This window comes from Lissotriton helveticus, chromosome 12 (assembly GCF_964261635.1).
Source record: "Lissotriton helveticus chromosome 12, aLisHel1.1, whole genome shotgun sequence".
In the NCBI taxonomy this organism is placed as follows: Eukaryota; Metazoa; Chordata; class Amphibia; order Caudata; family Salamandridae; genus Lissotriton; species Lissotriton helveticus.
Window position 1 is genome coordinate 37,465,879 of NC_136073.1, and position 16,811 is coordinate 37,482,689.

Sequence of the window (16,811 nt, forward strand, 5' to 3'; positions counted from 1 at the left end):
CCCGCGGCCCCTAAACTGGAATCGTCGACTGACATTCTTCGTCCTGGCAGAGTCGGTAATTGTAACGTGGGCTGGACTTGTATGGCGGACTGGGCCGGGGGAGCTGTTAAGGGCACCCCGGTGTCTGGAGGAGCAGGAAGTGCCTGATTTACAGGGACTGGCGGAGCGCGAACAGGATTTGCATATTCGGGGACTGTGTCGTCCAAATAGGACGAAATAAAAATATCAGCTGCGGTCTGTTTGTGACGTAGCTTGGTCGGAACTAATGGCGGCGGGAAATTACTGGATGCCTCTGGGGTCGCTTTTGGCAAACCTTCGGCAAGGAGAGGATACATACCCTTAATGAGGGCATGCCTCTGTCTGTCTGACTGTTCGGTTTTGACTTGTTCACCTATCTCGATTAATTCTCTTTCTTGGGCTCGTTCTTGGGATTCTCTACTTAACTCTGACTTTCTGACTTCTTTTTCCGTTCTTCTATGCGCCTCTTTACGCCATAACTCGATGGCATCTTTCTGTGACTGTCTGGCTTTCTTTTTCCATAATGCTTCTTCTACTCGCATGATACATTCGGCATCCCATGTACCCGATACGGGCCATCTATACTTTTCTTCTAACTGTTTGGTATATTCTACCCATAAATCTAGATACATTATGGCGCTTATGCCATGTTTCTGATACATAAAGTGACCTGGACTGTCCCTAGGCGGGACAGGAACTGCTTCCTCTAACAGACCCTTTCTAGTTTTTAACTGACGTAACTTGGAAAATATAGGCATGACTGAACTGTAATCTGGACACAATACAATACACAATAAAAACACGAAATCACATCGCACTCATACCACAACAGTAAAATACATGAAGAACATTATAAATAACAGTTCGAACAGAATATTACCTGGAATACTGAGAACAGAAATAGAACAGATTTTCTCGAGAACGGAACAGACTAGAGTTACTGGATGCACTGCTGTAACAGTACGGAACATACCGGTCCCATAAAGGGACGCATCAAGACCCGTATCCACCTAGGTGAACACTTCGTTTGTGAGTCTGGGCACCACCAACCCACGGACCAGGAGTCAATTTAGATTGGTCCTGTCTAGATACTACCCCAGCAATGGTACTCACCGGGCAGCACGGAACGGAAAGCCTCGGACGGGACTGGACTGCTACGACGACGAACTTCGGACTTTGGACTTCAGTTACGGGTGGACCTCCGGATACCTCGGACCTTGGACTCTCGGCTTGGGCTCTGGTCGGGACTCGCCGCGTTCCTCCACCGTCTCGTTCGGATGCTGGACCGCCTCCTCCGTCTCCTCCGTAGGCCTGAGGGATACTTGAAGCAGAAATATCTGCACGTGGCCGGTATGGTTCCGTCACGGCTGCAGAGGGTCAGGGGGTCGGCGTGGCTTCACCGACGCGTGGGGAAAGGGCAAGTCCCTGTTCGGGCGCCATTATGTGGTATATAAATAAATAATACCGGATCTATTTTTGGATGAATGAATGAATAACAGATAGCTCAATAAAATAAGAGTCAAGATTCGAGGTAGTAGGAGTTTCTGCAGGTTTATTACAGCATAAGGACAGGATCAGGACAACCTGCATAGGATGACCCAGCAGGGGAAAAGAGGCCCAGCAGCTGCTGGGGCCGGGTCTGGGATGAGCGCGCTAACTTTTAATAACAATACATTGACTTATATACATAGCGCAAACACATAGCATTACATTGCAGTAGGCGTAGCAGTGGGTGGAGCAGAAGGCGTGACGCGTAGCAGTCGCGAAAGATAACAGTAAAAAGAGGTGTAACTGGGAGTATACTTAGACATGTGATGCAAACGTAACAGAATATGTCATGAATGGGGCGGAAACATTGGAGGGGGCTACCTAAGGAGCCGGGACCTCTAACCTAATGGTGCGCGAAAACTGGCAATGACGTATTACTAGGAGAAGCTGGGGGCTACGAACTCTGTGCTAGGAGCAGAGACTAGAGTCTGGAGGGTCGGAGCGACATGTACCTAAACCCTATCTGGTATCTGATGTTTAGGGAACATGTTGATATAAACTAGGAGTCATGAGGTGAGAAGCTAACTTGACTCTAAGACTGGACCATGCATTATTCTACATGTAGTGCGTGATGAAGAATATTAAATGACCATTAATACAGTATTTCTCTAACGTGGAGACGAGAAGGCTAGACGATGACGGAAACTATTGATGCAGTTCAGGAGCTTAGGAATGCAGAAGAGGAGGACTGAACTGATAACTGGAACTATAACATACTTTTGGCAGACTCAGAGGCAGAGCCAAGCTGCACCGGGCACTGCGAGGCAGGAAGTAAGTGAAAGGTCGAGGATACAGGTGGGGGCTGTATCGCTCCTCAGCGAGGCTTTCAGGAGACAGGAGCTGAATCTGTGGTCCGGGCCCTGTTGAGGCCTGGAAACGGGGACTTTATAATGAAATAACGTGTACACTGGGAAACGTGGCAACATAACTTTACATAGGCCTGATATTCGTAGTATTCACGAGGACTGGAAACTGACATATCAGAGGTGGACACAACTGTAATTGCGTCATTAATCGGACATGGGGAATAACATATGCATATTGGTCATGCACACATAACATATGATGGATGAGGCGTAGGGACACAGAACATGGCAAAATTTACTTTTCCACAGTACACCCGACTACAGTAAGCCATTCACGCTCTATGTCCACGAGAGAGAAGGTTGTGCATTGAGTGTTTTGACACAGAAATTTGGCGATAAACAACGCCCTTGTGCGTATTTTTCATCAACGTTAGATCCGGTAGCTAGAGCATTGCCTAGTTGCTTGAGAGCTGCAGCCGCAGCTGCAGCCTCCATTCGACAATCTGCTGGTTTAGTAATGAACAACATGCTAGTGGTTATGGTTCCTCATGCTGTGGATACACTCATGAACCGAACCAAGACGCAGCACCTTACCAGTGCTAGATTATCAGGTTATGAACTGACACTGTTAGCTAGTCATATTCAGATCAAAAGATGCAATGTATTGAATCCAGCAACATTGTTGCCGACTAGCCAAGAGTCGAGTGATTCCGAACCACACGACTGTTGTTTCAAAACTGAGGAAGAAACAAAAGGACGAATTGATCTAAAAGACACTCCGTTATCAGATCCAGATGGAACGTTGTATGTTGATGGGTCTTGCTTCAAATTAGAGAATGGTGATGTGACTGCTGCTTATGCAGTAACGACTTTGAGTACGATTGTGGAGACTGCAAGAGTGAGTCAGAATTCTGCCCAGGCTGCAGAATTGATCGCGCTAACAAGAGCGTGCGTTTTAGCTAACGGAAAGAGAGTAAATGTGTTCACAGATAGTCAATACGCGTTCGGCGTGGCCCATAGTTTTGGCCGCTTGTGGAAAGAGAGAGGTTTCATTACGTCCCATGGGACTAAGATTCAACATGGCCAGCTAGTTAATGACTTGTTGGAATCTCTAACCTTGCCGACTGAAGTTGCGATTGTGAAATGCAGTGCTCATAAAGCAATCACGGATGATGTTGGTCGTGGGAATGCTTTTGCCGATGAGACTGCAAAACAGACAGCTAGAAATATGATGAGTAGAATGTATGTTGCAACGTCTGCAAGATGGATTTCTGAGTCTGGAATGTGTGAAGACACAGTGGAAAGCGTAAAAGAAATTCAGAAAGAGGCGACTGAGGAGGAAAAGCTTGCATGGAAAGAGAGCACGGGTAAATTGGACTCGAGTGGGTGTTGGATTGACTTGTCGGAACAACAGCGTTGGATGTTGCCTGATGCGTATGTGCTTGCAGTAGTAACGATGGCACATGGAGCAGCGCACATCAGTTCTAAAGGGATTTGTAAGATGTTGGCTCCAGTTTGGAAGAATGATGGGATTAGTAAGTGCGCAGAGAGAGTGGTGAGGAATTGTATGGTATGCTTGATGCATAATCCTGGCAAGGGAATCCCCACACCTGCAGGTCATTTCGCTCCTCCCTCCTGCCCCTTCGAAGTGATCCAGCTAGACTTCATTCACATGGATCGTTGTAATAATCTGAAATACGTCCTAGTGGTAGTTTGTGCTTTCTCCAGATGGATCGAAGCATACCCACTGAAGGACAATACTGCTTTGTCCACTGCCAAAATCCTTCTTAAAGAGTACTTCCCCAGATTCGGAATGCCACGGATTGTATGGTCAGATAACGGAAGTGAGTTCGTAGGGAAAGTTATGCAGAGTGTGTGTGCCGGCCTAGGGATTAGACAGAAGTTTCATAGTGCGAATCATCCCCAGTCCGCGGGTTTAGTCGAGGGTTACAATGGCACCCTTAAACTGAAACTTGCTAAGATACAAGCATCCACGGGTTTGTCCTGGCCAGACGCATTGCCTTTGGCTTTGCTATCAACAAGAGCAACTGTACATTCTAGAGTAGGGCTTAGTCCATATGAAATAGTTTTTGGTCGTCCTGCAAATGTTTGGGGGGTACCTAGACCAAAAGAATTCAAGCAGCTGGAATACCCAATGTTAATTGATTACCTTTTCGACTTGACTGCTAAATTGAGTCTTATTCACCAACAGGTTTTCGATGCATTGCCAAAGCCACCGGAGAGTCCAGGCCATCAGCTGAAACCGGGTGACCAGGTGGTCATTAGAAATTTTGCAAGAACGAAAAATCTTCAACCCAGATTCATTGGCCCTTTTCAAGTCTTACTAGCAACGAGAACTGCTATTCGTGTGGCCGGAAGGAAGAACTGGATCCATACGACACACGTCAAACGTGTGCCTCTGCCACTTCCTTACGACAACTGGGTAAAGAAAGGAATCGGTGCCTCTGAAACGGAACAAGTCCCCAGGTTCATACCTTTCAGCGATGCAGAACTGATCACGGATTCACCAAATTCTGACTCTCCTCCTGAAACTGCTCTTTTGAACCCTGAACATTTGTCATCCGCACCCAACGAACATTTGCCATCTGCACCAAAAGAACATTTGTCATCTGAAAACGTGAACATTACAATGTCGGCTGAAAATACACTGTTTCCAGATCAGACAGCTCCTGCAAAACTGAGATACAACTTGCGACCTCGCAATATGGACAAATAAAGCAGGAAACTGCCTATTTTCAGATTTGAATTTTCTATACATTGCCTCCAGCCAGGAAGTTTACTATTATTTTTGTTGTTTCAAAATTTTGCCTTGCCGTCTGGGTAGCCGTAGGGTCGTGGCTGTGTGCCTAGTTGAATCTGCGGGGGTCAGACACAAGGTCGATCTTTCTGTTAGTTCTGGGAACTCCCAGGGCTGATAGAGGCATTTTCATCTACGTACACATCATCAGTGGTCGCGAACGGTCGTAGAAGATGGAGCTTCCTGAGCTGCAAAGAAAGAATGTAATTTATGTTCGCAGAAATAGACTGTACCGAATACTTCACAGCAAATGCTTTCTAATGCAATGTGCAGTTACGTTTTTAATCGTTTTGATAACGTTGGTGGGTGGAATCATCTTTGGTGTGCATTTGATTTTCATGCCAGTAACTACAGTACCTCCCCTTGATCCTACTACTTCTACGGTTTCTTCTATGCATTCTTTTCACTCATTTCCTGAACACGAACAAGCTCGACGCTCAGAATTTATTAACAATACATTTGTACAGCTCTTGCATCAACACCAACTGGTAGTTAATACTACAGACTGCTGGGTGTGCGGCTTGATACCTCACACTATGGATAAAGGCATTCCCTATCTAGTCTTGCCTTTTAGCTACAATGGATCATTTCAGGCCTTTCAGACCATTTTTTCATATGCCCTTGAGACCTATCCTCCGCGTCCACCACGGTCCACTAAATACAACTCAGCCAACAAAGCTTTAGTCCAGGGAATTATTGACATGATTAAAGACGTCAATAATACTCCATCTTACCCTAGAGATGAATTACGGGTGTATTTGAGTTGGAACTCTACAGAGTATCGCCTTAGTTTGGGAGAAAGCAAGCGTAAAAGCTCCACTTCAGTTTGGGTCGTGCCTCACCGAGGTCAGGTCTGTTTGCAAGGAAATGGGAGAAATCTGAGAGCTCAGCTAGGGAGGAGTGAGTGCGTCGAGACTTACGTATTTCCGTCTAACTCCTCCCCTGCCTTCCTTACTGCTAGGGGTACTTACTTCATCTGTCAAGACAGAGCGTATACATGGCCTGCTGACTTCTCAGGTTCATGTTATATTGCTCGATTGTTACCTCCGACATACACTGCTTCTTCAGATTATCACAAGACCAGAGTAGCAAGAGGTGTCTTCAGCAAGGAAGATACCGCTGGTCAGGAAGCTGGAGACTTCTTCAAAGGTTTCCTTCCGTTTTGGGGGCCTATGGCCAATAGTAGAAATCTACGTCAACTAACACGGGTAGTTGAATCTACTATTACAGAAACTGTTGGTGCCCTTAGTAACTTAACAGCTGAGCTTCAGGCGGATCGTCTCATGACGTTGCAGAACCGAATGGTTCTAGACGTAATACTTGCAGATCGAGGTGGGGTATGCAGAATGATCCAATCGAGCTGCTGTGTTTTTATTCCCAATAATGCTCCAACTGTCTATGAAGCGATCTCTAAGCTACACAAGATTTCCGACTCCATACACGTAGACAAGGGAAACTGGTCCTTCATGGAGTGGTTTTGGACTCTGGTATCAGCGTGGGGATGGAAGGTTCTGATGGTCATTGGTGTCATCCTAGTATTTCTGTTCTCGTGCTGCCTTATTATCCAATGTGGTCCCGCTTTGTGTAGTCTCTGTGCTGCAACCTGTTTCAGAAAACCACCTGCATTTGGAGAAAAGGTACGAGACAAGATGATGGTGCAACAACATGTCACTGACCTAATGAGCATAGAATTAGACTCTGACTCTGACATAGACTGAGTAATTGCCTATGTAAGGGCAAAAGGAGGGTCTGAGGTTCCGTGACGATTTTACTCGTGTTTGTAACATTGTCGTAAATACATAATTTTGGTATCAGTGAACCGCAAATGATCCATTTAGTATATCCTGGTGTTTTCGCTATGCTACGAGCAAGAGCACTCCTGTTATGAACACATTTCTGTTCTACCCATGGCATCCATCTTAGAACACGGAAGCCATTTTGTATTCCTTGCCCTCACATAGTCAATGGACGCGCAATGACCTCTTTTCATTTAAGGACACGTAGGCTTTAGCCGGCGGTTCACCTTGCGAGGGACACGTGCACCTTAGGCCAGCAACGCTGTGGCAGCATGACTCGGCAAGAACTGCCTCCCCAGCCTGAGGCCAGTCCTGCTATACTGGTTCTTGTGTTCGTTGGCCTGATCATGATTAGGCGGCCGAAGCTGGTAACCGTGCCCATTTACGACCCACAAACATCTCTTATCCTGTCTTTCTATCTTCTGCACCTGGCTCTGCTCCTTTCCTTCTGGGCCTTTATTAGGGGGAGGTAACGAAATTTACGATGAGGCGGTCCGGGTCTTGAATGAGAAATTGACATGGGATTATGATGGAATAGTGGGAACCCCTCATTCGTAATGTTTTGACATCAGATACTGTTGACGATTCCTGTGCAACGCCAAATATTTATTGTTCAAGACACGAATGTTTAGAACTGTGGTAACATGTAAAGAATTTGCCCCGAGCAGAATATTTAGTATTTAAGGAGTAACCCTCTTTGTACAAATTGAACAGGCTCCTAGACACTGCCCCTGTGCAGTTTCTGTGACTTCTGTGTCCCTGCAGTAATAAACCTTTGGTCTTTGACGCCACCATCGAGAAGCCCGTGTTTCTGTTTATTTGTGCACCGAGACAGGTAGAACTCCGGGGTCTTCGGGTGTTATCCCTGACACCTCTGGACAGAACCAAAAAGTCCAGAACTCCAATTGGCGCCCAACGTGGGGCGACGTCATTCGGTACCGGTCCAAAAGCCTGAAGAGTTCGAGGAGCTTCGTGTGAAGATTTCAGAGGGAGGCGCCCCACTTCATCGATCCCGGCATATCGCAAAAGTGGCCCGACGTTCTCTTCCACGAGGGTTCCCGTTCAGACGGCTGCAGTGGTCCGTTGCCTTGACCGTCGCCCTGTCTTGGACCCGAGGTGCAGTCCTCAGTACGGCGAGACGTGACGGGTTTCTCCTTGGTGACGTCTTCAGTGCCTCAGTTAAGTATTTTGTGAGGGTTGCTCCTGTTTGGATAATCCTTTTAGTTCTCAGTTTAGTTCAGTTCTGTAAGATTATCACTGGTTATTCTGGTTACGATAATCATTCGGTTCAGTTCAGGTATCGATACATTTATCAGTTCTGGTAGGCCTAAGTTCTTGGTTCAAGTGCGCACCCTTTTGTTTGTATTTTGTCTGTTCTGTGTTCCGGATTATAAAATGGTAAGTCGGAAAAATTGTATGTTGTCTTGTTTTAGTTGCAACAGTGATTCCCAGTTAGAGGACTCGTGTTTGGTTCCTCCGATTGGAACTCCTCTTTATGATCTATATTGCAAATTTGGTGTGGGCCCTATCTCTTATAACGAGGTATGGATCCACTATACAGAGAAAGATGGTGTCCTTAGTTGGCCACTACATGGTAGTTTTGAACCTGAAGTTCTCGATAATCTAGAAAGAAGGTTGTTTAAGAAGAAAGCCCGGCCGGCAATGTTTGATTCTTTCCGTTATTGGCGAAAAGAATCTAAACAGAGAGAAATTAAAAAGTTGAAGAAAGAACAGAAAGAGCAAGAGTTGACTTTAGAACAGTCTGCTAAGCAGCTGCAACTCAACGAGTCTGAAAAAGCGATGGAGGTGGCCAATAGAGAGCGTAATTTAGCGATAGACAAGTGCTATCCTGCTTTGCCATCGAGTACAGCTAAGACAGTAGAGGACCCTGAAAAGGATCCCCTGTTGTCTTACTTGTTACGATCACCCCCACCGTATGCACAGGGTGCTACGGCTCCACCTATACCGAATGTTCAATTACCGGTTGCTGGACAACCTGGTGTTCCCGCTCCTCTGAATCAAGTTCCTGTACCTCCTGTGGTCAATATTAATGTTCCTTTGGCACCCCCTCTTTCAGGGTTGCCGACTTCTTTACCTATGCCTGTATTGCTCACACCTGCTAGTTCACAAGCTATTTTGCCTGCTACTCCTACTGTTCCTAATCTATCTGTTCCAACTGCTACTCTATTTACTGCCTCTGCTAATATTATGACTCCACTTTCTGTTCGTCGGAGAATCACTGATTCTGTCTCTAATATTCTATCTCCCTTCTATAAAACTCTGATTAAGACTCCTACCTCTGACTCTGTGCAGAGGCGTAGCCAGCTTCCCAGTACTGAAGAAAGAGGAATATTAGATTCCACTGCTCTTAGATGGGTTTCAAAAGTTGGAAGATATAATGTACAAGATGTATTAGATACATTTATGCAATGGAATGAACCGACACAACGATATGTGTTCGATGAAATGTGTTTCCTTCTACGTGAGGAATTGGAAGAGGATGACCCTGAATCAAATCTAGGAGAATTAATTAATGTTCAGAAAGAGTTTGCTGCAGGTATGATAGTCGGTCAAAATATAAAAGAAGCGATGGAACTGGTTCTAAGTTATAGGACTGACTCATCCCTTCGTTCACCAAGAGAGTTAGGGAAACGTAGTACGAAACAAAATCGTCAATACCCAAAGAGAGAGGTTCCACCAATTTGGCGTGAAGCTGTGCAAGCTAATGCACCGCTTGGTATCGCAGCCGCTCCGGCCCAATTCCAGAGAGTATGGATACATATTCCATGGAAGCGAGCTGAAGTATTAGCAGTGAAACAGGCCTTGCCAGATCCGCGTAAAAATCCTGCAGGGTACTACAAAGAGTTGGCTCAAACAGTTGACGCTTGTGTATTGAATCTTGCTGACATAGATCTGCTATTTGGTAATGTAGTACCACAACCAATTTGGGCTAAAATTCGTAAAGAGAATCATCCAGTTGCCCTAGGTGGTGATTGGGCAGCTATAATTGCAGCGGATGGTCAACAAGTCGGTGGTTCTAAACCTGAACCCTTAATTGCTAATTTGCCCGGTAGAATAATCGATTTAATGAAAACCTTGATGCCAGCATTGCGCGTTAACTGGGACAAATTGTCCGCGTGCAAACAGAAGAAAGACGAAAGCGTCTCCGACTTTTTCACAAGATTCGAGGAGACATTTCTGTTCTACCCATGGCATCCATCTTAGAACACGGAAGCCATTTTGTATTCCTTGCCCTCACATAGTCAATGGACGCGCAATGACCTCTTTTCATTTAAGGACACGTAGGCTTTAGCCGGCGGTTCACCTTGCGAGGGACACGTGCACCTTAGGCCAGCAACGCTGTGGCAGCATGACTCGGCAAGAACTGCCTCCCCAGCCTGAGGCCAGTCCTGCTATACTGGTTCTTGTGTTCGTTGGCCTGATCATGATTAGGCGGCCGAAGCTGGTAACCGTGCCCATTTACGACCCACAAACATCTCTTATCCTGTCTTTCTATCTTCTGCACCTGGCTCTGCTCCTTTCCTTCTGGGCCTTTATTAGGGGGAGGTAACGAAATTTACGATGAGGCGGTCCGGGTCTTGAATGAGAAATTGACATGGAATTATGATGGAATAGTGGGAACCCCTCATTCGTAATGTTTTGACATCAGACCCTTGCCGCACACGCAAGTCTGAGGGCTTGGGTCATTCATGTCTTCTCCAGTCTGAGGCGCCTTGACCCTTGCCGCACACGCAAGTCTGAGGGTTTGGGTCATTCATGTGTTCTCCAGTCTGAGGCGCTGTGACCTGCGCCGCACACGCAAGTCTGAGGGCTTGGGTCATTCATGTGTTCTCCAGTCTGAGGCGCCGTGACCCTTGCCGCACACGCAAGTCTGAGGGCTTGGGTCATTCATGTGTTCTCCAGTCTGAGGCGCTGTGACCCTTGCCGCACACGCAAGTCTGAGGGCTTGGGTCATTCATGTTTACTCCAGTCTGAGGCGCCGTGACCCTTGCCGCACACGCAAGTCTGAGGGCTTGGGTCATTCATGTGTTCTCCAGTCTGAGGCGCCGTGACCCTTGCCGCACACGCAAGTCTGAGGGCTTGGGTCATTCACGTATTCTCCAGTCTGAGGCACCGTGACCCTTGCCGCACACGCAAGTCTGAGGGCTTGGGTCATTCACTTATTCTCCAGTCTAAGGCGCCGTGACCCTTGCCGCACACGCAAGTCTGAGGGCTTGGGTCATTCACGTCTTCTCCAGTCTGAGGCGCCGTGACCCTTGCCGCACACGCAAGTCTGGGGGCTTGGGTCCTTCACGTGTTCTCCAGTCTGAGGCGCCGTGACCCACGCCACACACGCAAGTCAGAGGGCTTGGGTACTTCACATGTTCTCCAGTCTGCGGCGCCGTGACCCTTGCCGCACACGCAAGTCTGAGGGCTTGGGTCCTTCAAGTGTTCTCCAGTACGAGGCGCCGTGACCCTTGCCGCACACGCAAGTCTGAGGGCTTGGGTCATTCACGTGTTCTCCAGTCTGAGGCGACGTGACCCTTGCCGCACATGCAAGTCTGAGGGCTTGGGTCCTTCACGTCTTCTCCAGTCTGAGGCGCCGTGACCCTTGCCGCACACGCAAGTCTGAGGGCTTGGGTCCTTCACGTCTTCTCCAGTCTGAGGCGCCATGACCCTTGCCGCACACGCAAGTCTGAGGGCTTGGGTCATTCACGTGTTCTCCAGTCCGAGGCGCCGTGACCCTTGCCTCACACGCAAGTCTGAGGGCTTGGGTCATTCATGTGTTCTCCAGTCTGAGGCGCCGTGACCCTTGCCGCACACGCAAGTCTGAGGGCTTGGGTCATTCATGTGTTCTCCAGTCTGAGGCGCCGTGACCCTTGCCGCACACGCAAGTCTGAGGGCTTGGGTCATTCATGTTTTCTCCAGTCTGAGGCGCCGTGACGCTTGCCGCACACGCAAGTCTGAGGGCTTGGGTCATTCATGTGTTCTCCAGTCTGAGGCGCCGTGACCCTTGCCGCACACGCAAGTCTGAGGGCTTGGGTCATTCACGTATTCTCCAGTCTGAGGCACCGTGACCCTTGCTGCACACGCAAGTCTGAGGGCTTGGGTCATTCACGTATTCTCCAGTCTAAGGCACCGTGACCCTTGCCGCACACGCAAGTCTGAGGGCTTGGGTCCTTCAAGTGTTCTCCAGTCTGAGGCAGCATGACCCTTGCCGCACACGCAAGTCTGAGGGCTTGGGTCATTCACGTGTTCTCCAGTCTGAGGCGTCGTGACCCTTGCCGCACACGCAAGTCTGAGGGCTTGGGTCCTTCACGTCTTCTCCAGTCTGAGGCGCCGTGACCCTTGCCGCACAGGCAAGTCTGAGGGCTTGGGTCCTTCACGTCTTCTCCAGTCTGAGGCGCCGTGACCCTTGCCGCACACGCAAGTCTGAGGGCTTGGGTCATTCACGTGTTCTCCAGTCCGAGGCGCCGTGACCCTTGCAGCACACGCAAGTCTGAGTGCTTGGGTCATTCACGTCTTCTCCAGTCCGAGGCGCCGTGACCCTTGCCGCACACGCAAGTCTGAGGGCTTGGGTCATTCATGTCTTCTCCAGTCCGAGGCGCCGTGACTCTTGCCGCACACGCAAGTCTGAGGGCATGGGTCATTCATGTGTTCTCCAGTCTGAGACACCGTGACACGCGCCGCACACGCAAGTCTGAGGGCTTGGGTCATTCATGTGTTCTCCAGTCTGAGGCGCCGTGACCCTTGCCGCACATGCTAGTCTGAGGGCTTGGGTCCTTCATGTGTTCTCCAGTCTGAGGCGCCGTGACCCTTGCCACACACGCAAGTCTGAGGGCTTGGGTCATTCATGTGTTCGCAAGTCTGAGGCGCTGTGACTCTTGCCGCACACGCAAGTCTGAGGGCTTGGGTCATTCATGTGTTCTCCAGTCTGAGGCGCCGTGACCCTTGCCACACATGCAAGTCTGAGGGCTTGGGTCCTTCACGTCTTCTCCAGTCTGAGGCGCCGTAACCCTTGCCGCACACGCAAGTCTGAGGGCTTGGGTCATTCACGTGTTCTCCAGTCCGAGGCGCCGTGACCCTTGCCGCACACGCAAGTCTGAGGGCTTGGGTCATTCACGTCTTCTCCAATCCGAGGCACCGTGACCCTTGCCGGTACACGCAAGTCTGAGGGCTTGGGTCATTCATTTCTTCTCCAGTCCGAGGCGCCGTGACTCTTGCCGCACACGCAAGTCTGAGGGCATGGGTCATTCATGTGTTCTCCAGTCTGAGACACCGTGACACGTGCCGCACACGCAAGTCGGAGGGCTTGGGTCATTCATGTGTTCTCCAGTCTGAGGCGCCGTGACCCTTGCCGCACACGCAAGTCGAGGGCTTGGGTCCTTCATGTGTTCTCCAGTCTAAGGCGCCGTGACCCTTGCCACACACGCAAGTCTGAGGGCTTGGGTCATTGATGTGTTCTCCAGTCTGAGGCGCTGTGACCCTTGCCGCACACGCAAGTCTGAGGGCTTGGGTCATTCATGTGTTCTCCAGTCTGAGGCACCGTGACCCTTGCCGCACACGCAAGTCTGAGGGCTTGGGTCATTCATGTCTTCTCCAGTCTGAGGCGCCTTGACCCTTGTCGCACATGCAAGTCTGAGGGCTTGGGTCATTCATGTGTTCTCCAGTCTGAGGCGCCGTGACCCTTGCCGCACACGCAAGTCTGAGGGCTTGGGTCCTTCAAGTGTTCTCCAGTCTGAGGCGCCGTGACCCTTGCCGCACATGCAAGTCTGAGGGCTTGGGTCATTCACGTGTTCTCCAGTCTGAGGCGACGTGACCCTTGCCGCACACGCAAGTCTGAGGGCTTGGGTCATTCATGTCTTCTCCAGTCTGAGGCGACGTGACCCTTGCCGCACACGCAAGTCTGAGGGCTTGGGTCATTCATGTGTTCTCCAGTCTAAGGCGCCGTGACCCTTGCCGCACACGCAAGTCTGAGGGCTTGGGTCCTTCACGTCTTCTCCAGTCTGAGGCGCCGTGACCCTTGCCGCACACGCAAGTCTGAGGGCTTGGGTCATTCACGTGTTCTCCAGTCCGAGGCGCCGTGACCCTTGCTGCACACGCAAGTCTGAGGGCTTGGGTCATTCACGTCTTCTCCAGTCTGAGGCTCCGTGACCCTTGCCGCACACGCAAGTCTGAGGGCTTGGGTCATTCATGTGTTCTCTAGTCTGAGGCGCCGTGACCCGCGCCGCACACACAAGTCTGCGGGCTTGGGTCATTCATGTGTTCTCCAGTCTGAGGCGCCGTGACCCTTGCCGTACACGCAAGTCTGAGGGCTTAGGTCATTCATGTGTTCTCCAGTCTGAGGCGCCGTGACCCGCGCCGCACATGCAAGTCTGAGGGCTTGGGTCCTTCATGTCTTCTCCAGTCTGAGGCTCCGTGACCCTTGCCACACACGCAAGTCTGAGGGCTTGGGTCATTCATGTGTTCTCCAGTCTGAGGCGCTGTGACCCTTGCCGCACACGCAAGTCTGAGGGCTTGGGTCATTCATGTGTTCTCCAGTCTGAGGCGCCATGACCCTTGCCGCACACGCAAGTCTGAGGGCTTGGGTCATTCATGTCTTCTCCAGTCTGAGGCGCCTTGACCCTTGTCGCACACGCAAGTCTGAGGGCTTGGGTCATTCATGTCTTCTCCAGTCTGAGGCGCCGTGACCCTTGCCGCACACGCAAGTCTGAGGGCTTGGGTCATTCATGTTTTCTCCAGTCTTAGGCGCCGTGACCCTTGCCGCACACGCAAGTCTGAGGGCTTGGGTCATTCACGTGTTCTCCAGTCTGAGGCGACGTGACCCTTGCCGCACACGCAAGTCTGAGGGCTTGGGTCCTTCATGTGTTCTCCAGTCTAAGGTGCCGTGACCCTTGCCACACACGCAAGTCTGAGGGCTTGGGTCATTGATGTTTTCTCCAGTCTGAGGCGCTGTGACCCTTGCCGCACACACAAGTCTGAGGGCTTGGGTCATTCATGTGTTCTCCAGTCTGAGGCGCCCTGACCCTTGCCGCACACGCAAGTCAGAGGGCTTGGGTCATTCATGTCTTCTCCAGTCTGAGGCGCCTTGACCCTTGTCGCACACGCAAGTCTGAGGGCTTGGGTCATTCATGTGTTCTCCAGTCTGAGGCGCCGTGACCCTTGCCGCACACGCAAGTCTGAGGGCTTGGGTCCTTCAAGTGTTCTCCAGTCTGAGGCGCCGTGACCCTTGCCGCACACGCAAGTCTGAGGGCTTGGGTCATTCACGTGTTCTCCAGTCTGAGGCGACGTGACCCTTGCCGCACACGCAAGTCTGAGGGCTTGGGTCCTTCATGTCTTCCCCAGTCTGAGGCGCCTTGACCCTTGCCGCACACGCAAGTGTGAGTGCTGGGGTCATTCATGTGTTCTCCAGTGTAAGGCGCCATGACCCTTGCCGCACACGCAAGTGTGAGGGCTTGGGTCCTTCACGTCTTCTCCGGTCTGAGGCGCCGTGACCCTTGCCGCACACGCAAGTCTGAGGGCTTGGGTGATTCACGTGTTCTCCAGTCCGAGGCGCCGTGACCCTTGCTGCACACGCAAGTCTGAAGGCTTGGGTCATTCACGTCTTCTCCAGTCCGAGGCGCCGTGACCCTTGCCGCACACGCAAGTCTGAGGGCTTGGGTCATTCATGTCTTCTCCAGTCCGAGGCGCCGTGACTCTTGCCGCACACGCAAGTCTGAGGGCTTGGGTCATTCATGTGTTCTCCAGTCTGAGGCACCGTGACGCGCGCCGCACACGCAAGTCTGAGGGCTTGGGTCCTTCATGTGTTCTCCAGTCTGAGGCGCCATGACCCATGCCACACACGCAAGTCCGAGGGCTTGGGTCATTCATGTGTTCTCCAGTCTGAGGCGCTGTGACCCTTGCCGCACACACAAGTCTGAGGGCTTGGGTCATTCATGTGTTCTCCAGTCTGAGGCGCCGTGACCCTTGCTGCACACGCAAGTCTGAGGGCTTGGGTCATTCATGTCTTCTCCAGTCTGAGGCGCCTTGACCCTTGTCGCACACGCAAGTCTGAGGGCTTGGGTCATTCATGTGTTCTCCAGTCTGAGGCGCCGTGACCCTTGCCGCACACGCAAGTCTGAGGGCTTGGGTCCTTCAAGTGTTCTCCAGTCTGAGGCGCCGTGACCCTTGCCGCACACGCAAGTCTGAGGGCTTGGGTCATTCACGTGTTCTCCAGTCTGAGGCGACGTGACCCTTGCCGCACACGCAAGTCTGAGGGCTTGGGTCCTTCACGTCTTCTCCAGTCTGAGGCGCCGTGACCCTTGCCGCACACGCAAGTCTGAGGGCTTGGGTCATTCATTTGTTCTCCAGTCTGAGGCGCCGTGACCCTTGCCGCACACGCAAGTCTGAGGGCTTGGGTCATTCACGTGTTCTCCAGTCCGAGGCGCCGTGACCCTTGCTGCACACGCAAGTCTGAGGGCTTGGGTCATTCACGTCTTCTCCAGTCCGAGGCGCCGTGACCCTTGCCGCACACGCAAGTCTGAGGGCTTGGGTCATTCATGTCTTCTCCAGTCCGAGGCGCCGTGACTCTTGCCGCACACGCACGTCTGAGGGCTTGGGTCATTCATGTGTTCTCCAGTCTGAGGCACCGTGACCCGCGCCGCACACGCAAGTCTGAGGGCTTGGGTCATTCATGTGTTCTGCAGTCTGAGGCGCCGTGACCCTTGTCGCACACGCAAGTCTGAGGGCTTGGGTCCTTCATGTGTTCTCCAGTCTGAGGCGCTGTGACCCTTGCCTCACACGCAAGTCTGAGGGCTTGGGTCATTCACGTCTTCTCCAGTCTGA